A 25,841-nucleotide genomic window follows, 5' to 3' on the forward strand; every position below is an offset into this window, starting at 1 on the left:
ATAGGGCTCAAGCGGGTCCTGAAGGCACAAGTAAGTTACATGAGGAAGTAGCCCAAATGCCCACGGTCACCACCCTTCGCCATGTTACTTTCTCTTTCCCAACCCACAGCTTTGGCCTCTTGGGTAGTCCCTTACCATCAAGTGACTGAGGAAGAGAAAATTCAGGCCTGATTTGCAGATGGTTCTGCATGATATGCAGAACCACCCACAAGTGGACAGCTGCAGCACTGCAGTCCCTTTCTGGGCGTCCCTGAAGGACAGTGGTGAGGGCAAATCCTCCCAGTGGGCAGAACTTCAAACAGTGCACTTGGTTGTTCATTTTGCTTGGAAGAAGAAATGAAGAAATGGCCAGAGGTGCATTTGTACACTGATTCATGGACTGTTTCCAATGGTTTGGTTGGATGGTCAAAGACTTGGAAAGAACATGATTGGAAACTTGGTGACAAAGAGGTCTGGGGAAGATGTATGTGGACAGACCTTTTTGAGAGGGCAAAAAAAACCATGAAAATAGAGAAGAAGACGTGACTCAACTGCTAGAACATCTGTCTCCCATATGGAGGGCCCAGGGTTCGATCCCCAGGGCCTCCTGACCTGTGTGGTAAGTTATCCCACGTGCAGCACTGCTGTGCCCAAGAGCCTTGCCATGCACGGGCGTCCCCGCATAGAGGTGCCCCACATGCAAGGATTGCACCCTGCAAGGAGAGCCGCCCTGTGTGAAAAAAGCTCAGCCCACCCAGGAGTAGCGCTGCACACATGGAGAGCTGACACAACAAGATGAAACAACAAAAAAGAGATACAGTTTCCCAGTGCCACTGGATAATGCAAGCGGACACAGAAGAACACACAGCTAATGAACACAGAGAGCAGACAACGCGGAGGAAGGGGAGAGAAATAAATAACATAAATCTTTAAAAAATAAAAACATGAAAATATCTGTGTCCCATGTGAATGCTCACCACAGGATAAATTCAGCAGAGGAAGATTTTAATAATCAAGTGGATAAGATGACTGGCTCTGTGGCTAATGCTTAACCTCTTTCCCCAGCCACACCTGTCGCTGCCCAATGTGCACATGAACAAAGTGGCCATGGAGGTAGGGATGGAGATTATGCATGGGTTCAGCAACATGGACTTCCCCTTACCAAGGCTGACTTGACTACATGCAGTGATGAGTGCCCAATCTGCCAGCAGCAGAGACCCGCACTCATCCCCCAATATGGCACCATTCCTTGAGGTGACCAGCCTGCTACCTGGTGGCAGGTTGATTACATTGGACCACTTCCAACATGGAAGGGGCAGCAATTTGTTTTAACTTGAATAGACACATACTCTGGACATGAGTTTGCATTTCCTACACACAATGCTTCTTCCAAAACTATCATTTGTGGACTTATCAAATGTCTTATCTACTGCCATGGTATTTCACACAGCATTGCTTCTGATCAAGGAACCCATTGCACAGCAAATAATGTGTGGGAATGGGTACATGTCCATGGTCTTACCATGTTCCCCATCACCCTGAAGCAGGTGGAGTGATAGAATGGTGGAGTGGCCTTTTAAAGACCCAATTATGGAGCCAACTATGTGGCAATACCTTGCAGAGCTGAGGCAATGTTCTTCAGGAGGCTGTGTATTCTCTAAATCATTGTGCATACTATGGTGCTGTTTTGCCCATAATCAGGATCCATGGGTCCAGGAATCAACAGGTGGAAATGGGAGTGGAACCTCTCACTATTACCTCTAGTGACCCACTAGGAAAATTTTTGCTTCCTGTCCCTGCAACCTCAAACTCTGCTGGTCTACAGGTTTTTGTCCCAAAAGGACAAGCGCTGTCATCAGGGAACACAACAATGATTCCAATGAACTGGAACTTAAAACTGCTACCTGGACACTTTGTGCTCCTCTCATCTTTGAATAAACATTCAAAGAAGGGAATTACTGTACTGGCTGGGGTGACTGATCCTGACTATCAAGGGGAACTAGGACTGCATCTACATAATGGGAATAAAGAAGAGTTTGCCTGGAATACAGGATATCCTCTAGGGCTTTTCTTAGTACTGCCATGTCTATGATTAAAGTCAAGGGGAAATTGCAATAACCCAATTCAAGCAGGTCTAATAATGGCCCAGAATCTTCAGGAATGGAAGTTTGGGTCACCCCACCAGGCAAAGAACCATGGAGAGCTGAAGTGCTTGCTGGAGGTAATGGAAACATGGAATGATTAATGGAAGAAGGTAGTGATAAATACAAACTTTGAACATGTGACCAGTTTCAGAAACAAGGACTGTCATGGTCAAGAATCTTTTTTCCTAGTTTCATTATGATGATGACTGTATATGTACACAAAACAAATTTGTCTTTTTCCCCAAACTTTTCCCTTATCATACAACAAGTTTTATCAGTTTCATGTCATAATATTTGAGGATGTCAAGTTTAAGAGTGAATATTACCCAAGTATTTGCACCCTATTCTGTGTGGAATTAATGTGTTTCTGGTTGTATGCAGGAGAGTTGAACATTGTTAGGCAGAAAATTGCTTTTACTTATATAGTATGGTTTAAGGTAATGTGTATGGCTGCCAGGTTGACAAGGGGTGGACATAATGGTTAGACTAATGTGTCAACTCAGCCAGGTAATTGTGCTCAGTTGTTTGGTCAAGCAAGCACTGGGCTAACTATAATACAAGGGCATTGATGGACTTTAGTCACCATTGACTTTACTGCAGTGGTAAATCATAGATAGCTGAAATTACAATTACATCAATCAGGGAGATTGCCATCAGCAATGAGTGAAGCTTTATCCAATCAGTTGAATGCCTTAAAAGGGTAAGTGATTCCAGCATTAAAAGAGAATTTCCCAGCTTGTCTTTAGACAGCCATCATCTCCCAGAACTAGTCCAGAACCTTCACTGGACTTTCATTGGAGCTGCTGGTTGCAAACTGCCGGAAGAACCTAGACTTGTGCATACCCATGGTCACATGAGAGACACTTATAAAATTGCATACTATTGACAGATATCTCTTATTGATTCTGTTTCCCTAGAGAACCCTGACTAATACAGGGACAGAAGGGGTGTTTGAGGCAATAATGGCTGAAAACTTCCCAAACCTACTGAGGGAGATGGACGTACATGCCTAGGAAGTACAATGCACCCCGAAAAGCATAAATCCCAACAGGCATATGCCAAGACATATACTTGTTGAATTATCCAATGCTCAAGACAAAGGGAAAATACTGAAGGTAGCAAACAAAGGAGAACCGTCACATATATTGGAAGCTCAATAAGATCAAGTGCTTATTCCTCATCTGAAGCCATGGAGGAAAGAAGGCAATGGTATGACACAGTCAAGTTACTAAAAGAAAAAAACTTCCAGCCAAGAATACTCTATCTAGCAAAGCTGGCATTCAAAAATGATGGAGAGTTCAAAATATTCACAGATAAACAGAAACTAAGAGAGTATATCAACAAGAAACCTGCCCTTCAAGAAATTCTAAAGGGAGTTCTGAAGGAGAAAAGAAAAAAAACAGGAGAGACAAAGTTGGAGGAGACTGTAAGAACAACTAAAAAGACAAAAAGAGAAAAAAACACAACATATGACATACACAAATCCAAAGAAAATATGGCTAATGTAAGTAATTACTTGAGAGTAATAACACTGAATGCAATGGATTAAACTCACCTGTCAAGAGACACAGATTGGAAGAATGGATAAGGAAATATGACCTATCTATATGCTGTCTACAAGAAACACATCTTAAACACAGGGACTCAAGGAGGTTGAAAGTGAACGGCTGGAATGGGGAAGGACAGACTAGTGTGTCAAGCCCTCAGCATTGTTGCAAGTATCTATGAATCTTGTCCTTCAAGCAGTAAACCTTGGTTGTCACTGTGAGCCCCGAGAATAGGGGGAGAGAGGAATAGAAAAGATGGAAGAGGGGGTAACTGGGGGGCAATGGAAGTGTACTGCATGATCCTGCAATAATGGATACAGGCCATGTTAAATTTCACCAAAAATTTATAAAAATGTATAGTCTAAAATGTAAACCATAACTCCACCATAATGTAACCAAAAATTTATAAATGTGTATAGTCTAAAATGTAAACCATAATGTGAACCAGACTGGAACCATGCTTAGTAGATGTGTTTCAATATCTTTACATCAGTTGCAGCAAATGTAACATCCACATGTAAAAAGATCATTGCTGGGGAATGGGGAAAAGGGTTTGATGCTGGGTATATGGGAGTCCCCTATATTCTATATGTGACTTTATTGTGATCTAAAACTTTTTTGAAGACATAAGAAATTAAAAAAAAAAAAAAAGTGAATGGCAGGAAAACAATCTTACAAGCAAACAATTACCAAGAAAAGGGCACAAGTAGCTATATTAATATCAGACAAAATAGATTTTAAATGCAAAACTATTGTGAGAGACAAAGACGGACACTACATATTAGTAAAAGGGGTAATCTTTCAAGAAGAAAGAACAACCATAAACATTTATGCTCCTAACCAGGGCACCTCCAAATACATGAGGTAAATGTTGGAAAAACCAAGTGGAGAAATAGATGTCACTAAAATTATAGTGGGGGACTTTAATACACCATTATCACCATTAGACAGAACATCTCAACACAGAATCAATAAAAAAACAAAGACCTTGAGTAATATTAGAGGATCTGGACCTAATAGTCATATACAGAACACTACACCCAAATACAGCAGGATATACATTCTTGTCAAGTGCACATGGATCATTCTCCAAGACAGACCATATGCTAGGCCACAGAGAAAGTCTTAATGAATTCAGAAAAACTGAAATCATACAAAATAATTTCCTTGATCACATTGGAATGAAGCTGGAAATCTGCAAGGGCCAGAGAACCAGATTAGGCACCGAGATATGGAAGTTAAGCAACACACTTTTTAGACAGTGGATCAAGAAGGAAATCTCAAAAGAAATCAGTAACCACCTTGAAACTAATGAAAATGACAACACAACATATCAAAATTTATGGGACGCAGCAAAAGCTGTACTGAGAGGGAAATTTATTGCCATAAATTCATACATCAAAAAAGAAGAGCTAACATTGAAGACCTAAGAGCATACTTGGAGGAAATTAGTAAAAAACAAACAAACAACAAACTAAAGGCAAAGCAAGAAGAAAGAAATAAATAACAAAAATCAGACCAGAACTAAATGAAATTAAAAATAAGGACTAGAAAAAATTTAAAAAGACCTGGTTCTTTGAGAAGATCAATAAAATTGACAAAACCTTAGCTAGACTAACAAAGAAAAAAAGAAAGAAGATGCAAACACAAAATAAGAAATGAGAAAGGGGATATCAGCACTGACCCCACAGAAATAAAGACTATCATAAAAGGATACTTTGAAAAACTATATGCCAACAAGGACAATTTAGAGGAAATGGACAAATTCCTAAAAACACAAAAGCAGCCTACACTGACGAAAGAAGAAAGTAATGCTCTCAACAACCCAATCACAAGTAAAGAGATAGAATCAGTATTAAAAACCTCCCAAATAAGAAGAGCTCTGGGCCAGATGGCTTCACAGGTGAATTCTACCAAACATTCCAGAAAGAACTAACTCCAGTCTTGCTTAAACTCTTTCAAAAAATTGAAATAGAAGGAACATTGCCTAACTCATTCTATGATGCCAACATTACCCTAATATCAATGCCAAATAAGGACACCACAAGAAAGGAAAATTACAGACCAATCTCTCTAATGAACCTAGATGTGAAAATCCTCAACAAAATACTTGCTAATCACATTCAACAACACATTAAATGAATTATACACCATGACCAACTGGGTTTCATACCTGCCATGCAAGGATGGTTCAACATAAGAAAATCAATCAATGTAACATACCACATAAACAGAACGAAGGAAAAAAATCACATGATCATGTTTATAGATGTAGAAAAAGCATTTGACAAAATACAGCACCCTTTCTTGATAAAAACACTGCAAAAGATAGGAATTGAAGGAAACTTTCTGAACATGATCATGGGTACATATGAAAAACAGACAGCTAATGTCATTTACAATGGTGAAATCCTAAAATCTTTCCCTCTAAGATCAGGAACAATACAAGGATGCCCACTATCACCCCTCCTATTTAACACTGTGTTAGAAGTACTTCCTAGAGCACTAAGGCAAGAACCTGACATAAAAGGCATCCAAATTAGGAAGAAAGAAGTAAAAATTTCACTATTTGCAGATGACATGGAAAGCCCTGCGAAATCTACAACAAAGCTTCTAGAACTTATAAATGAGTTCAATAAAGTCACAGGTTAGAAGATCAATGTGCAAAAATCAGTAGCTTTTCTGTACAATAATGAGCAATATGAGGAGGAAATTAAGAAACAAATACCATTTACAATAGTAAATTAAAAAGTCAAATACCTAAGAATAAATGTAACAAAGATATAACAGATGAGACACAGAAAACTACACAATACTATTAAAGGAAATCAAAGAAGACTTACATAAATGGAAGAACATTCCCTGCTCATGGAGAGGAAGATTAAATATCATTTAGATGTCTATCCTACCCAAACTGATCTACAGATTTAATGCAATCCCAATAAAAATCAACACACCATTTTTTATTCCACCCCCCTTGCAGCTTGCTTACTGTCTGCTCTATGTCCATTCGCTGCACACTCCTCTGTTTGTTTGTTTTTTTCACTTGTCTCCCTTTTTTTAATTGCATCACTTTGCTGAGTTGGCTGTCTGCGGCACTTGCAGGCCAGGTGGAGCTCCCGTGGCATATGAAGGCTGGAGGGCGCTCTGTGGTGCTTGCGGGTCGGGTGGTGCTCTTTGTGTGTGGACAAGCCTGCCTTCACAAGAAGGCCCTGGGATGTGAATCCAGGGCCTCCCATATGATAGACGGGGCCCCAACTGATTGAGCCACATCCGCATTCCCAACACACCATTTTTTAATGAATTAGAATAACTATGAAATTTATTTGGAAAGGAAAGAGTTCTCAAATAGCTAAAGACATTCTGAGAAAAAAAAAGAATTTGGAGGAATCGCACTATCTAACTAAAATATACTACAAAGCTACAGTGGTGTAAACAGCATGGTATTGGCACAGAGATAAACATACTGACCAATGGAACCAAAGAGAGTTCTTATATAGATCCTCACATACACAGTTATCTGATATTTGGGAAGGTCACCAAGCCCACTCAACTGGGAGAGAATGGCCTCATCAGCAAATGATGCTTGGAGAACTGGATATCCATATGCAAAAGAATCAAAGAGGATTACCATCTGGCACCTTATAGAAAAATCAACTCAAAATGGATCAAAGACCTAAACATAAGAGTCAAGACCGTAAAGACCTTGGAAAACAATGTAGGGAAGCTTCTAGGAAATGGCTTCATGAACTTCACACCCAAAGCATGAGCAGCAAAAGAACAAATAGATAAATGGAGCCTCCTTAAAATTAAAGCCTTTTGTACCTCAAAAGAGTTTGTCAAGAAAGTGAAAAGACAGCATATCCAATGGGAGAAAATATTTGGTAACCATGTATCAGACAGGAGACTAATATCCTGCATATATAAAGAAATCCTATATCTCGAAAATAAAAAGACAATGCATTTAAAAATGGGCAAGAGATTTGAACAGATGCTTCTCCAAAGAAGAAATACAAAAGGCTAAAAAGCACATGAAAAGATGCTTGAAATCACTAGCTATTAGGGAAATGCAAATGCAAAACTACAATGAGATACCACCTTACTCCCATTAGACTGCAGGCTATTAAAAAAACAGAAGACTACAAGTGTTGGAGAGTATGTGGAGGAACGGGAACCTGCATCCACTGCTGGTGGGAATGCAGAAACATGATGTGGACCATTGACTATGAGGTGCAGAGGTGCCCAAAGATGTACTTACCAAATCCAATGGATGTGTCATGATGATGGGAACGAGTGTTGCTGGGGGGGGGAGAGGTGGGGTGGGGGGGGGGGTGGGGTTGAATGGGACCTCACATATATATTTTTAATGTAATATTATTACAAAGTCAATAAAAAAAAAAAGAAACTGAGTTTATTAACAAAGAGTTGCTGTACAAAGGATTTTTACAGGTTGAAAGGGAAAGATAGGAGAAAGTGTCTTGGAACATATGAAGAAATAAAGATCTTCAGTAAGGGTAACAGTAAATGCAAAACCCATTAGTACTAAATCCTCAATATACAAAACTCTATAAGAGTTAGCATACACTGAACAAAACAAGGGCATATTTCCTGGTAATGGACATGAAATAAAAGGAGGTAAAGTGGAACAAAAATAACATAAGGAGGGGAAACAGAGGGATATGGGAGCAGAGAATGTATATGTTATTAGCTAATTGGTACCTTTTCAAAATTAGTAGGTTAGAGATGTAGCCAGTGTAATATAATCCCAAGAGTAACCACAAAGAAAGTATTTAAAAATATATATACAGAAATGGAAATGAGAAAGGGATCATTCAGATATATCACAAAAGATCTACTGTACCGAAAAAGAGGTTGCAATGAAGGAAAGGACAAAAAAAAAAAAAAGATATGACATAAAAACCAAAGGACAAAACGGCAGAAGGAAGTACTACCTTTACAGTAATAACACTGAATGTTAATGGATAAAACTCTCCAATCAAGACTGGCAGAATAGATAAAAAAGCATGATCCAACTATATGTTTTTTACAAGAGACCCACATTAGACCCAAAGACACACATAGGTTGAAAGTGAAAGGGTGGAAAAAGATATCCCATGTAAATAGTAACCAAAAAAGAGCTAGGGTAGCTATACTAATATTGGACAAAATAGATTTATAGGTCAAAAGCTCTTATAAGAGGCAAAGAAGGACACTATATATTAGTAAAGGGAGCAATTCACCAAGAAAAAATAGCAATCGTAAATATTCATGCACTGTAGTAGTCAGCCCAAAGGGGTGCCGATGCAAAGTATCAGAAATCTGTTGGCTTTGATAAAGGGTATTTATTTGGGGTTGAAGCTTACAGTCACAAGGTCCTAAAAAGTCTAACTCAAGGCACCATAAGAGGGACTTGCTCACCCAAAATCATTTGCCATGTGTTGAAGCAAGATGGTGGGCAATATCTGTAAGGGTCAGCCTTCCTTCTTCCTCATTCATTCATTCATTCATTCATTCATTTAACTTACTTACTTACTTTACTTACTTACTTACTTCTCTTCCCTTCTCCCCGCCCTGGTTGTCTGTTCTCTGCGTCTATTTGCATGTTCTTCTTTGTCCACTTCTGCTGTTGTCAGCGGCATGGGAATCTGTGTTTCTTTTTGTTGTGTCAGCTCTCCATGTGTGAGGTGCCATTCCTGCACTTTCTTTCGCACCGGGCAGCTCTCCTTATGGGGCGCACTCCTTGCACGTGGGGCTCCCCTATGCGGGTACACCCCTATGTGGCACGGCACTCCTTGCGCACATCAGCACTGCGCATGGGCCAGCTCCACACGGTTCAGGGAGGCCCAGGGTTTGAACCGCAGACCTCCCATGTGGTAGGTGGACGCCCTAACCACTAGGCAAAGTCTGCATCCCTCCTTCTTCCTCTTAAGGCTCCAGGGTCCCAGCTTCTTCCGATCTCAGTTGTGTGCTGGCATAAGGTTTCTCTCCCCAGGGCTAGTTTCTTTCTGGGCTCAGCTACTCTGCCTACTTCACAAGGTCAGCTGTAGACTATTAGGTTCAGCTCTCTTCCCAGGGCCTCTGCAGTGTCTAATGGAGCCTTCTTTCTTTCCTCACATATCTGCTTCTCTGTATCTCCACTTCTGTGTGAGAGTCTGTTTTATCCCCACCAAAGGGGTGGGGACTCAACCCTGCACACTCTAATGATATGGTCGAATCAAAGCCCTAATTGCAACATAATTTAATCAAAGAATTCTCAGCTGAATCTAATAAAATCAAAGGGTATGACACCCAGAATAACAGTCCAGGTTACAAACATAATGAAATATCTTTCTTGCAATTTCTTAGTAATATCAAACTGCTCCATGCACCTAACCACAGTGCCCCAAAAAGGAGGCGGCAAATACTGGCAAAACTGAAAGGAGCAAATGACACCTCTAAAATCATAGATGAACATGTAAATGTATTGCCTTCCCCCCAGCATGGGACATGACTCCCAGGGATGAGCCTCCCTGGCGCCGAGGGATTACTACCAAGTACCAGCTGATGATGTAATGACCATGAATAAAAGGGTCAAAACGGACCAGCAGAATATCTCAGTCTACATATAATACCAGGAGTTAAAAATGCTTTTTGACCTGAACAAAAGGGGGAAATGGAAAGGACAAATGAGTTTATATGGCCATGAGTCTCCAAAAAGAGCTGGTAGGTTATCAGAGGGGTTGCCCTTGTGCACACCTGAGCAAAGTCTCAGAGATAGATAAAGTAGATACAAGTTCAGGTATTGGTTCTTCTGAGGGCTACAAAGACCCACAGGTTCTATGGTCATGGCAGATGGAGTTTAGTGCCATGTCAGTTGGCCCTACTTTGGAGTTTGTGTTTCTGTGTGATGGAACTGGACTCAGATGTGATCTCTGTCCACAAGCCTCTCCTGTTACTTTTACCGGAACTGTAGTTGGTGCTGGGGTTTAATGTATACCCAGGGGACCTGAATCTCTGGACTGACCATGTGATAGCCAGGCCCTGAGCCTCAGCAGACTTGCAACTCCTACACTCTGGCTTATTGGACTTACCCCACTCAGCTAACATGGAGGTGAAGAAGATCAACCACCACACCAGGGAGCCAAGAGTACCTACAACTGAAAGCAGGAGAATTGCATCCAGCATCCAGCTCCCTCTTGATATAGATGTGGAGTGGACACAACCATTCTAGGGTCCACAGGATGGAGGAATAGAGAATGGATTAGAGTGGACTTACTGATATTCTATTCATGAACTGTTGTGATTAGTAATCGAAGAAGGTGTGACATTGGTGTGGAGAAAGTGGCCATGGTGGCTGCTGGGGGTAGGGAGTGGGAGGAAGAGATGTGATGTGGGGACATTTTCAGGGGTTGGAGTTGTCCTGAGTGGTGCTGCAGGGACAGTTACCGGACATTGTATGTCCTCCCATGGCCCACTGGGTGGACTGTGGGAGAGTGTGGGCTATGGTGTGGACCACTGACCATGAGGTGCAGAGGTGCTCAGAGATGTATTCACCAAGTGCAATGAATGTCTCATGATGATGGAGGAGGTTGTTGTTATGGGGGAGGGGTGGGGTGAGGGGGGTGGGGGGTATATGGGGACCTCATATTTTTGAATTAACATTAAAAAATCAAATGAAGACAAAAAAATTTTTAAAAATTTAAAAAATGAAAAAATAAAGTAAGATAAAATCATAACTGAAGACTTCAATACAAGACTCTTATCAATAGATAGAACACCTAGAGAGAAGATCAATAAAGAAACAGAGATGCTGTATAATATGATAAAAGAAATACACCCAACATATACAGAAAACGCTGGACCCTCAAACAGCAGAATATACATTCCTCTCAAGTGCACATGGATCATTCTCTAGGACAGACCATATGGGTCACAAAAGAAGTCTCAATAAATTTTAAAACACTGAAATTATACAAAGCATCCTCTCTGACCATAATAGAATGATGCTGATAATGAATAACAGGCAGAGAACTGGAAAATCCACGAACATATGGAAGTTAAATATCACACTCTTAAACAATAAGTGAGTCAAAGAAGAAATTGTAAGGGAAATCAGTAAATATACTGAGACAAAAGACTGTAATACATAATATATCAAAACGTATGGGATGCAGCAAAGGCAGTCTTGTGAAGAAAATTTATAGCCCTAACTGGTTACATTAAAAAAGAAGAAACTCTTTCCGCCATCTTGGAGCCTGTAGAGGTCTGCTGGGAACAGGACTTCTAAAACCGCAAGTATGTCTGGAAGGCTGTGGTCCAAAGTCACTTTTGCTGGATATATGCAGGGACTCTGGAACCAGAGTGAACACACAGCTCTTCTTAAACTTGAAGTAATTTATACCCAAAATGAAACTGAATTCTATTTGGGCAAGAGATGTGCTTATGTGTACAAAGCAAAAAAGAACACAGTGACTCCTGACAGCAAACCTAATAAAACCAGAAAAACCTGGGGAAAGGTAACTCGTGCCCATGAAAACAGTGGTATGGTTCATGCTAAATTCCAAAGCAACCTTCCTGCTAGGGCCATTGATACCAAATCCATGTGATGCTGTAACCCCTCAAGAATTTAAACTTACTGAAAATTAAATTTTAAAAAACTGTGGATTTAAAAAAAAAAGAAAGACTTCAAATCAAAGACCTAAATACATACTTGGAAGAACTAGAAAAAGAACAGCAAACTAAACCTACAAGCAGAAAGAAATAAATAATGAAGATTAGTGCAGAAATAATTGAAATTGAGGAAACAGAAACAACAGGATATTAACAAAGCCAAAAGTTGGTTCTTTGAAAAGGTCAATGAAATTAACAAACTCTTATCTAGAGTGACAAAGGAAAAAAGAAAGAAGATGCAAATAAAATTAGAAATGAGAGGAAAGACAGTACTATTGGCCTTACAGAAATAAAATGGATAAGAGGATTCAATGAACAACTTTATGCCAATAAACTGACAAAATCTGAGAAGCACACAAACAACCTAAACTAACTCTAGAACATAGAAAATCTCAAGAGACCAATTACAAGAGCCTGATTCAGTCATCAAAAAAAAAAAGGACTAGATGTCTTCACAAGTGAAATCTACCAATCATTCCACACAAAAAAATAATAGCAAATTCTGCTCAAACCCTTCCAAAAAACTGAACAGGAGGGAACCTACTTAACTCATTCTGTAAGCCCACATCACCCTAGTAACAAAGCTAAAGATACTACAAAAAAAAGAAAATTACAGACTAATAGATGCAAAAATCCTCAAAAATACTTGGAAATCAAATCCAACAGCATACATTAAAAGAATTACATACCATGATCAAGTGAATTTTATCCCAGGTATACAAGGGTAGTTTAACATAAGAAAATCAATGAATGTAATACACCACATTAACAGAACGAAGGAAAACAAAAAAACACACATAATCATGTCAATTGATTAGGTCTTCTTTGATTCTAATAGCAATGTTTCATAGTTTTCTGTGTATAAGTCTTTTACACCTTTGATTAAATTTATTTCACAATATTTGATTCTTTTATTTGCTGTTGTAAATGTGATTTTTTTCTTGATTTCCTCCTCAGATTGCCAAAAAGGCATTTAACAAACTCCAGCATCCTTTCTTGATAAAATATTTAGAACAATGGGAATGGAAGGAAACTTTTTCAATATGATAAAGGGCCTATATGAAAAACCTACAGCTAACAACATACTCAGTGGTGAAAGACTCAAGTTTCCTGCTAAGATCTAGAACAAGACAAGGATGCCCACAGTTACCACTATTATTAAACATTGTCCACCCAGAGAATTAGGCAAGAAAAAGAAATAAAAGGAATGCAAATTGGAAAGGAAGGAGTAAAATTTTCACAATTTGCAGATGACAGGATCCTATATCAAAAGTCCCCTAAAACCTACAAAAAAGCTATTAGAGCTAATCAATGAATTCAGCGAAATGGTGAGGTACAAGATCAAAAAGCAAATATCAGCAGTGTTTCTATATACCAGTAATGAGCAATCTGAGGAGGAAATCAAGAAAAAATAGCATTTACAACAGCAAATAAAAGAATCAAATATTGTGAAATAAATTTAACCAAAGGTGTAAAAGACTTATACACAGAAAACTATAAAATATTGCTATTAGAATCAAAGAAGACCTAAATAAATGGAAGGACATCCCCTGCTCATGAACTGGAAGACTAAATACCATTAATATGTTAATCCTACCCAATATGACTTATGGATTCAATGGAATCCCAATCAAAATTCCAACAGCCTACTTCGCAGAAATGGAAAAGCCAATTATATTTATTTGGAAGGGTAAGGGACCCTGAATAGCCACAAACGTCTTTAAAAAGTTGAAGGAAGTTGGAAGACTCATACTACCTGACTTTAAAATCTTATTAGAAAGCTTCAGTGGTCAAAAGAGCATGGTACTGGCACAAGGATAGGTATACAGACAGATGGAATCAAATTGAGAGTTCAGAAACAGCCCACCACATTTATAGTCAATTGTTGTTGTTGTTGTTTTCTTGAGGTACCAGGGCCAGAGACTGAACCCAGAACCTTGTATATGGGAAGCTGGTGCTCCACCACTGAGCTACATCTACTACCGAATAGCCATATGATTTTTTAAAAAATTTATTGAAGTATATCACTCATACATGAACAATAAGTGTATAGTAATAGTTGTGAACTTAAAAAACAAACATATATAGCATCATACATGGGTCTCATAACTCACCCCACCACCAATACCTTGCATTGTTGTTCATCATTTTTAACTAATGATTAAAGAGCATTGTCAATATATTACTAGTAACCAAAGTATTTTCCCCCTAAACCACCCTATTATTATCTTTACATCATTTACATATGAACATACATAAACAGTAAGTGTATAGTAAAAGTTGTGGACTTAGAAAGCAAACATGCATAACATTATACAGGGGTCCCATACATCAACCCTCCACCAAAACCTTGCATTGTCTTGAGATATCTGTTACAGATTATTAAAGAATATTATCAAAATCTTATTACTAATTATAGTCCTTAACTTACATTTGGGGTATTTTTCCCCCAACCCATCCTATTATTATTTTTTAAATATGTTTTTTTTATGACAAAAGTTATAAACTTATAAAACAATCACGCACATATGCAGAATCCCCAAACAACATCCGTCCATCAACACATCACACTGTGATGGAACATTTGTTACAGATAAAATAATATCATCTGATTGTTATCACATCCATAGTGTACATTTGGCACACATTCTCTATACTGCCACATTATAAACACAGTACATCTTTGACATAGACGCAAGCATATTACATTATTGCTAACCACAGTCCATAGGTCACTCCAATTGTATTTTCCCCAAACTTTTCCACATTTCCACCACCCTGCAGTAGTGATGTACCTTTGCTATATCTCACAAAGGACACTCTTGTATCTGTACCATCAACCACAATTCTCATCCACATCTTGGTTTACTGTGTTATTTCCTAGACTATTACCTAGCATTCTGTCAATTGGCATTTATATCCCTAGACTACCATTTTCAGCCACATCCCCATTTATAAACTAGCTGTTACTCACTATTTGTTACCATCCACCCTGTTCATTTCCACCCTTTTACATTAAAACTAATTAAACCTTCTACATAGAGTAAACATCAGTAGTCCATCTCAGCCCTCCTCTAATCTCCTTTAAGAATCCACCACTTACCAACAGGGCATGAAGATATTTTCCGACAATTTCTTCTAGAAGCTTTATGGTTCTTGCTTTTATTTTTAGGTTTTTGATCTATTCTGAGTTAATTTTTGGAAAAGGTGTGAGATAGGGGTCCTCTTTCCTCCTTTTGGCTATGGATATCCAGTTTTTTCAGCACCATTTTTGAATGGACTTCTGCCCAAGCCATGTGGGTTTAACAGGCTAGTCAAAAATCACTTGACCATACATGTGAGGGTCTGTTTCTGAGCCATAAATTTGGTTCCATTGGTCTATGTGTCTGTCTTTCTGCCAGTACCATGCTGCTTTTACCACTATAGCTAGGTAATATAATTTAAAGTCTGGAGATGAGAGTTTGCTTTTCCTTTTAAAGATGTTTCTGGCTATTCAGGACCCTTTACCCTTTCAAATAAATTTGATAATCATGTTTTCAATTTTTAAAAATGCTGGTGGAATTTTTATTGGGATTGCATTGAATCTATATATCAATATGAGTAGAACTGATGTCTTAATGATATTTAGTCTTCCAATCCATGAGCACAGAATGTTATTCCAGTTATTCAGACCTTTTTTTGATGTCTTTTAACTTTGAGTTGCAGTTTTCTGAATACAAGTGCTTTACATCATTGGTTAAGTTTATTCCTATTTGAGTTTTATATGTCATATTTTATTTTCCCCATTCTTTTGACACTTTTGGCTGCTTTTATTGATACGATCTTCATTTCTAGACTCTCTTCCAGGCCTTTCTCTCCTGTCTCTTCTTTTCAGACTCTAGCACGCCCTTTAAGATTTTCTGAAAATCTGGTTTCTTGGTTAGAAATTCTCTTGGTTTATCTGTGAATATTCTAATCTCACCCTCACTTTTGAAAGACAATCTTGCTGGATATAAGATTCCTGGCTGGAAGTTTTTCTCTTGTAGTACCTTAAATATATCATACCACTGTCTTCTTGCCTCCATGCTTTCTGGTGAGAAATCAACACTTAATCTTATTGGTTATCCCTTATATGGTATGCATTTGCTTTTCTCTTGCTGTTCTTAGAATTCTGTCTTTGTCTTTGGCATTTGACATTCTGATGATTATGTGTCTTGGAGTTGGTCTATTTGGATTTTTTTTGGATGGGAGTATGTTGCGCTTCATGTACATGGATATCTACGTCCTTCAATAGAGTTGGGAAATTTTCTACCATTATTTCTTCAAATATTCCTTCTGCCCCTTTCCCCTTCTCTTATCCTTCTGGGACGCCCATGACATATATGTTTGCACATTTTTTGCTGTTATTTAGTTCCCTGAGAACTTGTTCAATTTTTTCCATTCTTTTCTTCATCTGTTCCTTTGTATGTTCACTTGCAGAGGTCATTTCTTCAAACTCACCACTCCTTTCTTCTGCCTCCTCATATCCGCTATTATATGATCCCAATGTTTTTTAAATTTCATTTATTGCACCTTTCATTCCCATAAGATCTGCTATTTTTCTATGTGTGCTTTCAAATTCCTTGTGCTCATCCAGTGTCTTCTTAATATCCTTAATCTCTTCAGCCATCTCATTGAATTTATTAAGGAGATTTGTTTGAACAGCTATGATTAGTTGTCTCAACTCCTTTATGTCATCTGGAGGCTTATCTTGTTCCTCTAACTGGGCCATAGCTTCCTATTTCTTGGTGTGGATTGTAGTTTTTGGTTGGTGTCTTGGCATCTGGCTTACTAGAGTATTTATTCTGGGTGCAATTTTTCTCTTTAGTTTAGGGCTTCCTGCTCTTTCTCCCTTGCTGCTTGTGCAGTAGGAACCAAGGATATAATTGGTGCAATAAGCTGTGGAGGCTCAATCTGCCCTCATTGCCCCAGAGACAGATGAAGCTTCTCCCAACTTTCTCCTTTGCCAGCGGTAGGACAGAGTCACAGATGTGTGGAATAATCCAAGTCATGCAGGCCTAGACTGTAGTTGCCCAAAGATACTGATGAGGCTTCAAGTCCCTTTCTCCCCTGCCTGGGGCAGGGATGGAGCTGCAGGTGTGGGCAACAATCTATGCAGTGTGGGTCCAAGATGACCACTGCCCCGGCTGACTTCCAATTATTCAGTCTGTGCCAGCCAAAGGTACCTGCAGTTACCTGGATAGCCTGGTGTAGGGCCCGCCAGCCTCCTCCCTGCCAAAGTTGGGGCTGAAGCCTAAGTCAGGGCTGCAGTCCAATCTGGGTGAAAGAAACTGGTTCCTAAGGTCAATGTGATTTTCAGTCAGTCATGTTTCCCCTCAGCCTGGGGGCAGAGTCAAAATGGCCACTACCAGCCTATTTCCAACTAGGACAGATTCATACCCTAGCTGTTCCTAGGGTTATACCTTGGCCAGCTGAGTCTACTAATCAGTAGCCAAAATCAGTGGCCAACCATCTCATCCTCCCCTGTTTTGGGGAAATGGAGCTTCCAATTCCAGCCACAGAATAGCTCCTGGGGCAGCTGGTGCTGCCAAAGTAGGACAATCACCGGCTTCTGTGGCTAGGCCAGTAACTTCCCAGAGAGGTTGGCACAGGTCCCCCCAGCTTCCTTCCTCCCAAAGGTGGGGCTGGGACTTAGGCTAGACCTACGATCTGATCTGGATGGAAAGAAGCTGGTCCCTACCAGCACTGTGATTTTCAGTCCTCCCTGCTTTCCCTCGTACCAGGCATGGAGTTAAGATGGTGGCTACTGGCCTCTTTCTACTTGGACAGGCTCAAACTTTAGCTGTTCTCAGGATTATACTGAGGCTGCTGAATTTACTCATCAGTAGCTGAAGTCAATGCTCAATCATCTCTTCCTCCCCCATTTTTGGGAAGTGGAGTTTTCAATTTCAGCCATGGAACAGCTTCCGAGGTGGGTTATGCCTCCAGTGGAGGATGGGCACCGGCCTCCATGGCGTGAAGTGCTCTAATTACGAATCTTCTCTGTAGATGGGCAGTCTCCTCCTTCCATTCCTTCAACAATGTGGTAGGATGCTCTTCTGGTCTCCTGGAGCCCCCAAACAGGTGCTTCAGCAAGCTCCAGATAGCTCTGGGTGTTTACTAACTGTCCTATAGCAGGATCTGACTCTAGGAGTGCCTTATTCCGCTGCTGTCTTGCTGGTTCTCCTAGTCAACTGATTTTTGGCAAGGCGTCCAACTCCACTCATTGGATAAGAACATTCTCTTCAACAAATGGTATTGGGAAAACTTGATATACAAAAGGATGAAAGAGGACCCCTATCTTATACCATACATCAAAATGGATCAAATGCCTAAATACAAGAACCAGGAATATACAACTACTAGAAGAAAATACAGGGAAGTATCTTCAGGATCTTGTGTTAGGTAATGGTTTCTTAGATTTTACACCCAAATCATAAGCAATAAAAGAAAAAAATAGACAAATAGAACCTCATCAAAATTAAAAACATTTGTACATCAAAGGACTTTATCGGAAAAGTTAAAAGACAGCCTACTTTAGGGAGAAAATATTTGGAAACCACATATCTGATAAGGTTTTAATATCCAGAACAGTATTAAGACATCCTATAACTCAACACTAGAAAGACAAGCAACCCAATTAGAAAATGGGCAAAAGACTTGAACAGACATTTCCCCAAAGAGGATATGGCTAAAAAAGCACATGAAAAAATGTGCAACAACATTATCCATCAGGGAAATGCAAATTGAAACCACAATGAAACACCAGTTTACACCCATTAGAATGGTTACTATTAAAAAATGGAAAATTACAAGTTTTGGTAAGGACGAGGAGAAAAACGAAACGGCAGTTCCTCGGGAAGCTAAGTACAGAATTAGCATATGACCCAGCAATATAGCTACTAGATACATACTCCAAAGAACTGAAAGTGGGGTCTCAAAATGATATTAACATACTAATGGCCATACAGACATTATTCACAATTGCCAAAAGATGGAAGGAACCTAAGTGTCCATCAACTGATGAATGTATAAACAATTTGTGGTATTTATATACAATGAAACATTATTCAGCTGTAAAAAGTAATGAAATGGGGAACAGATGTGGCTTAATTAGTTGAGCACCCATCTTCCACATGGGAGGTCCCAGGTTCAATTCCCGATGACTCCTAAAGAAGACGAGCAAGACAGAGACCTGGTGCAATGTGCTAAGTGCGGTGAACTGACACAACAAGGAGACATAATGATAGACATAATGAAAGAAACAACAAGCAACAAGATATGACCTAAGCAATTGGGTGCCTCCCTCCCACAGAAGAGCTCCCAGATTTGGGAACAGTGCCTCCTAAAAAAAAAAAAAAGACAAGCATATACAGAGAGCATACAACAAGCAGACACAGAGAGTAGACAGCGCAAAACAAGGGGCAGAAATAAATAAATAAATCTTTTTAAAAAAGTAATGAAGTCCTCACACGTGACAACATGGATGAGCCTTGAAAACACTATGCTGAGTGGAATAAACCAGACACAAATGGACAAATATTGTATGATTTTACTAATAAGAAAAAAATGATAATTAGCAAACTCGTATTAGAACATAGAATTTAGGTTACCAGGGGCTGGGTTGGGGATGAAGAATGGGGCGTAAATGGTTAATTTGTGCAGAATTTATATTTAGTTTGATTGTAAGGTTTTGGGAAAGGATAGTGGGAATGGTAACACAATATTCTCAATGTAATTAACAGCACTGAATTATATATGTAAATGTACATGTGGGAATACGGAATGTCCACTTTCCCCTCCTGCTAGCTATTTGTGTACATTGCTGGAAAGGGTGGAGTTGAACTAGTCAGCAACACGACCCTCTTGGGTGGAAGGACTGTAAAAGAAATGACAAGATATCGAAACTGTATTGGGCACAAGTTTATTATTAACTATACTTCTTATTGTACCCATTACACAAAAATGTGCTGTTCCCTACTTGCACACATACACTTCTCTGCTATATTGTCTGTATAAACCTGTAATCCCCAACGGGCTGTGCAGAGTTTTTCCTGATCTGCCACCCCCAACGGGCTGTGCAGAGTTTTTCCTGATCTGCCACCGTGGAGTTACATGAGTAATCTTACATAATAAAGGTATGACCAAAACTGGGCTCCCATGTGGTTTCTCTGGAATATTGAATTATTTGGTTAGCCTTCCCAGGCTTGACCTCTTGCGTTACCATAGATAAAAGGGGAAACACTCTTAAGATTTCCTGCCTAGGCGTGGTGAGCTGATGTGACAAGATGACACAAGAGACAAAAGAGGAAAATCATAATGAGAGATACAACAAAGCAGGGAAGAGAGGTGGCTTAAGCAATTAGGCACCTCCCTCCCACATCAGAAGTTCGGGGTTTGGTTCCCGGTGCCTCCTAAAGAAACAAAGAAGATGAACAGACGCGGTGAGTGCAAACAATGAGGGGGTGGGGAGAGATAAATTAAAAATAAAACTTAAAAAAAAAGACTTCCTGCCTCTACCCTAATGTGAAAGAAGAAAAACTTATTAAAGGCATTTTTTTACATAAGAAAAGGGGGAGATTTTAGGCCACACAGTGTTAGCAGAATAAAAATTAAAAGATAAAATATAAGACTTTATAACAGTAAAACCTATTATAAACAATGGACTATAGTTACTAGTACAACTATAAAAATATTCTTTCATGAATTATAACAAAAGTAACACTAATGCAAAGTGTTAATAATAGAGTGGTAAAAAATATCTAATGTAAAGTATAGATTATAGCAGGGGCTCATAATCTTTTTGTCCCACAGACCTCTTTGCAAGTGAGGTGAAAACTATAGACTCCTTCTCAGAATGCAGCAGCACATAGTTTTATGACACTTAACACTGGCATGTCTTTAAATTAAAATTTTAGATTATTTAAAATTAATTCAAGCTTATGGACTACCTGAACACCCGGACTATAGTTAATGGTACAATTTTAATATTCTTACATCAATTGTAACACAAGCACCAAACTAAGGCATATGTCATTAATAGGGGGGTATTTGGGAACCTGGTATTTTTTACATGGTTTTTCGGTAAAAGTAAAACTTCTCTAATTAAAAAAAATTTTTTTTAATTGATGATGCAGTGGCAAAAGGTTGCAGTAGTTCTCCTGAGACTATGAGGAGCGCTGAGTGACACAATTGCAGGGTTGGGAACAGCCAGGAGCAGGGTCAGACTATTCAGAGTCAACAGTGAAACAGGGACACAGGTCTGAGGCAAGTGGGCAGCCCAGTTAGGGAAGACCTCTCTCATTGCTTCTTTGGAGTAAGCAGCAAGGTCTATGACTGAGAGAAATGACTGGGAAGGAAGAGTTGGGTTTCTAGTGGGATCTAGAGGAAAAGGTATAGAATAAATGAATAAGCAAATACAAGAAGAACTAGACCAGGAATTTGAAGTGAGATCAGTGAATTTCGGTTTATATGTTCCTCCATCTGTGACCAGCCACACCAGGACAGGCAAAGAGGAGACAGAATTGGATGTGATGATTATGTGAGCAAAAAGCAAAGAAACTGGGGACATGTGAGAGAATGATTATATCCATCTTTAAATTCGGGGGTCTTTGGGGCATCCTTTGACTGTATGACCATGAGTAAGTGAATGGGGTTTTCTCTCTCCATCATTCAAAAGTAATATGGATGAGGTCTAGGAGACTATTTCCTTTTTACCATTTTTTTGAAACCAATATTATGATAAAATCACTGCCACACAGTAGAGGCTACGGAGGTACCTAGAGGACAAATGGTCAGTGACCTTGGTGAACCCTCTGGCAAAGCCTTCACTTTAGGGACTGACGTTCCCAGGTTTCCTATTTCGAGTATAAAGTTCAACCAGAAACTCAGCGAGTAGCATCTGGGATGGCAGCCTGAGGCTGAGCAGACCCACTTTGGCAAAAAGAGTCTAAACTCAGCAGAAAGAAAAGCCTCTGCAGATCCCTCAAGGGAAAAGTTCCTGACAGAGAGAGACATAGACAGAGAAAGAGAGACAGAGGGAGGGAGAAAGGATGGGAAGGGAGGAAGATCCCCTATCTCTGAACCTTAACGATTCAGCCTTTATCTCAGTTCTCATTATTTTGGAGGACTGGGACCCGGTTAAGATTCTAATTACAATCAGGCATCTGCATTCTCTCCCAGAAAACTGCCACACAGACACTTACACTCAGTTTTACCAATCAATTCAGGGACTGATTTTTCTCTAGATTTCTCTTATTTCCTTTTCTTCTCTGCTTTCTCTACTTCAGTCTTTCACTCTTATTCTAAGTCCACCCACTCCATCCCCTCTTTGCCCTGATTCTCCCTCATTGCACCTTTACTCCTTAGATTTTAAATCTCTTTCCTCAACACCCTCCTCCCTGAGCAGCACAGCCCCGATCCTCCCCCACCCCGTCCTGCACATTCACAGGTAAGGACCCCACGTCCCCTGCCCAGGAAGAGCACTTCCCACTGGGCACTGGGGATGGAAACAACCACCCCAGGCGGCCAGTGGGACGCGACTCGCGCAGAGGAAACACGGGGTCACGGAACGGGTGCGGGTCACCTCCCCAGAGCCGGGGTGAGGGGCCTCCCCAAGGCGTGGGCTGAACCAGGGGGGGCGAGGGAGGCCCGGGCGACTGCAGAGGACCCGAGGAAGGGGCGACTCGGGGAAGGGGTGCTGTCTGCAGGACCCCAGGCCAGAGGACGCGGCTCCCTGGGGCTCCCAGGGGCACGGGGCGGCCGTTACTGTCCTCGAGGGACGAGGCTGGGGTTCGGGTCGGTGGCGAAGGGCGTGAGCGCATCTCCTGTGTGGGAGCTTCACCCGCGCAGATGGCCGGAGGGTGCTGGCGGTCAGTGAAGTTTAAGCAGGAAAACCCGCGGCAGGCGGCGTCTACACGGCCGAAGGCGTAAAGGCCGGGGTCGGGGCCGCCTCAGAGCGAGTCTAAGCGGAAACTGACGCGGAACTCGGGACCCCCAGGGGAGCGACGCGGCCTCACGGCGGCGCCGGGACTCACCGGGTGCGGGGACTTTAACGTCCGGGGCGATCCCTGGACTCCGAGTGTGCAGGACGGGATCCCGAGGGGCAGCGAAACGCAGGTTGGAACCAGAGTGGGACACTCCCTCACTGATCGCCACCCGCTTCGGAGGCGTCTGCAGGCATCTGCGCGTGCGCGGGGTCGGGGTCGTCACCGCGGGCGGCGGGCGGCGGGCGGCAGGGGGCGGGGCCTGGGGGGAGCGGCTGGCTGGGGACCTCGCCTGGCACCCGGAATTGATTCTCGGCTTTTGAATCTCTTCCCTGCCCTGTGGGTGGAGCAAGGCCGCGTCCTTCCTGTTTTAAATGATTGTTTTAAACTCCGTAGGGTAAGAGCTCGGGGCTGTCGGAAGCCGTGAAGTTCAAAGCGGTTTAAGTGAACAGCAGTGTTAGCGGGCGGGTGGAGCCCGCGTCCTGCGAGGGAGACGCGGCGTCCGGCGCTGGGACCTCGGCTGTGGCTGGATCCACGAAGGCTGAGGTTTCTTCCAGGCCAGCAGATCCTCTGTCTTGAGGGAGTGTTGGAGTTGTCTGCGCGGGTGATGGAAACCAGGATGTGAAATGCGAAACTGCCGGTGCTGCACGTGCAGCTTAGTCTTGCCAACCCTCATTTTCTATCCCCCATTGCCCCCAGGGCAGAGCAACCCAGGGCTCAGTTCTGGGAACGTCATTGGGCCTGATCTTTAAAAGAAGAAAAACTGTTTGTGTAGATATAAATTATTTTTTATTTCTTTACATTTAACATGTTTTTCTAGTCCACACTTCTTGAATTCAAATACCTGGACACATATTAGTTGGCATCCCTATTTTGATTTGTCATTAGTTACCGAATATATTTAGTCCAAAGGCAGGACTGTAGCCTCTTACCTTTCCAGACCCACAAGTTAGGACAGACAGTTCAGGTTATCTCTGAAGAGACAAAGAGCCTCCCACCCATAGCCCACATCACTGTGAGGTGCTAGAAGGAAACAGAAGCACAGCGGTAGCAGCAGCACCAGTGCACAGCAGGAGGCTGCGAAGGTGAAGATATTTTCATCTACTTTCCTTTTCTGTTTTTCAGTGTTTTGTGCCTAGTGCAGATAATGAGGCTTGTTGAAGATGTCCTCTTTCAGAGATATTTGAAGTGGCTTTGAACTAATGAAAAATTAATTTTGCAATATTTCCAGAGACATTTAGAAGATTTTATGTTCTTTTACTTGAACAATAAAATCAAATAGTGAGACTGTGTTCCTCTCTTTGCGCCTGAGAAGATGGCAGAGCAGGCGTCCAAGTTGGTGCTGTTTGTATGCCTGGGTGACATTTGTCAATCTCCCACTGCAGAAGCAGTTTTCAGAGAACTTATAACTGCTTAACATATTTTGGATACTTGGAGGATAGACTGCGCTTCCCCATCCACATAGGAGACAGGCAACCCTCCTGATTATCAAGGGCCAAATTGCATAAAGAAGCACGATATTCCTATGAATCACATTGCCTGCAGGTTACCACAGAAGACTTTGCCACATTTGATTGTATTCTATGTATGGATGAAAACAATCTGAGGGGAATGGCTCCGACCTTGAGTCTGTGTATCAGTAGTGTGTTAGGTGCTGCAAAGCATTTTTGGAGAAGTTACAGAAAAGCTGCATCCATTCATTGCTGAAGGCCAGTAATTAACATCTTTACAGTGACGTTCTAGAATTTTCAATCGATGTGTTAAAATATAATGTTTCATAGTTCAAGGCCACAACTGTTTTTTTTTAATTGACCTACTATTTCTCATCTTAAAAAATAATTTTGATGGAAATCAGTGTTGTGTTTGGCAGAAGAATTAATAAAAGTCTCTTATTCAGATAGTATTGGGTACATTAAGTGTTCTTAAACAAATTGGACCTCTTATCTTGCCCCAATTACAAAAATAGAGGAATATAATGTTTTCTTTGTGCTTTGTAACAGTAATTTCTAGTGTTTAAACTTTAGGTACTAATCCAGTGACAGCTAGCATTCTGATGCATATTAACTATGATCTTAGTAATGAAATAAAACATCACTTTAAGGCCCAAGTCAATATCTGAGCCCACTAAAAATTTAAAATAATCTCCCTCTTGAGTAAATTGACGCTTGGGGTCTGTGTTGTTAATTACATTGGGGGAAGGATTGTGAATAAGAAACTGAAAGTATGATATGACTGCCTTGAGCATGTAGGTGGAGGAGTTAGATGTGGACATGCTTAGAGATCTCTCCTGCCTTAAGAATGTAAACTTATCTTAGTCTATGTAAGGAGACGGTCCTTGGGGACCTTTACCCCAACTTGTAACTCTGTCTTTGCTGGTTCCTTATCTGAGTTATACGTTAATTTTATGTCCCTGCTTAGCATTCCATGAATAGCAATATCCTTTATTTTATTTTTTAAAGATTTATTTATGTATTTATTTATTTCTCTCCCCTCCCCCCCCACCCCCCACCCCGGTTGTC

At 40.7% G+C, this 25,841-nt stretch overlaps 1 protein-coding gene across 2 annotated transcripts in view; it reads right to left on the bottom strand.

Annotated features, from left to right (window-relative positions):
• Positions 1-23,643, bottom strand: part of LOC101430970 (zinc finger protein 677-like) — an 80,418-nt gene extending 56,775 nt beyond the window's left edge. The window contains exon 1 of one of the 2 annotated variants that reach the window (XR_011646399.1): positions 23,374-23,523. The gene's annotated coding sequence lies outside the window, so the exon portion shown is untranslated. Of the gene's footprint in view, positions 1-23,373 lie in introns of both variants that reach the window. The other variant, XM_071209429.1, reaches the window with a different exon arrangement.
• Positions 23,644-25,841: the final 2,198 nt, after the last annotated feature.

This window comes from Dasypus novemcinctus, chromosome 18, assembly GCF_030445035.2.
Source record: "Dasypus novemcinctus isolate mDasNov1 chromosome 18, mDasNov1.1.hap2, whole genome shotgun sequence".
Lineage (NCBI taxonomy): Eukaryota > Metazoa > Chordata > Mammalia > Cingulata > Dasypodidae > Dasypus > Dasypus novemcinctus.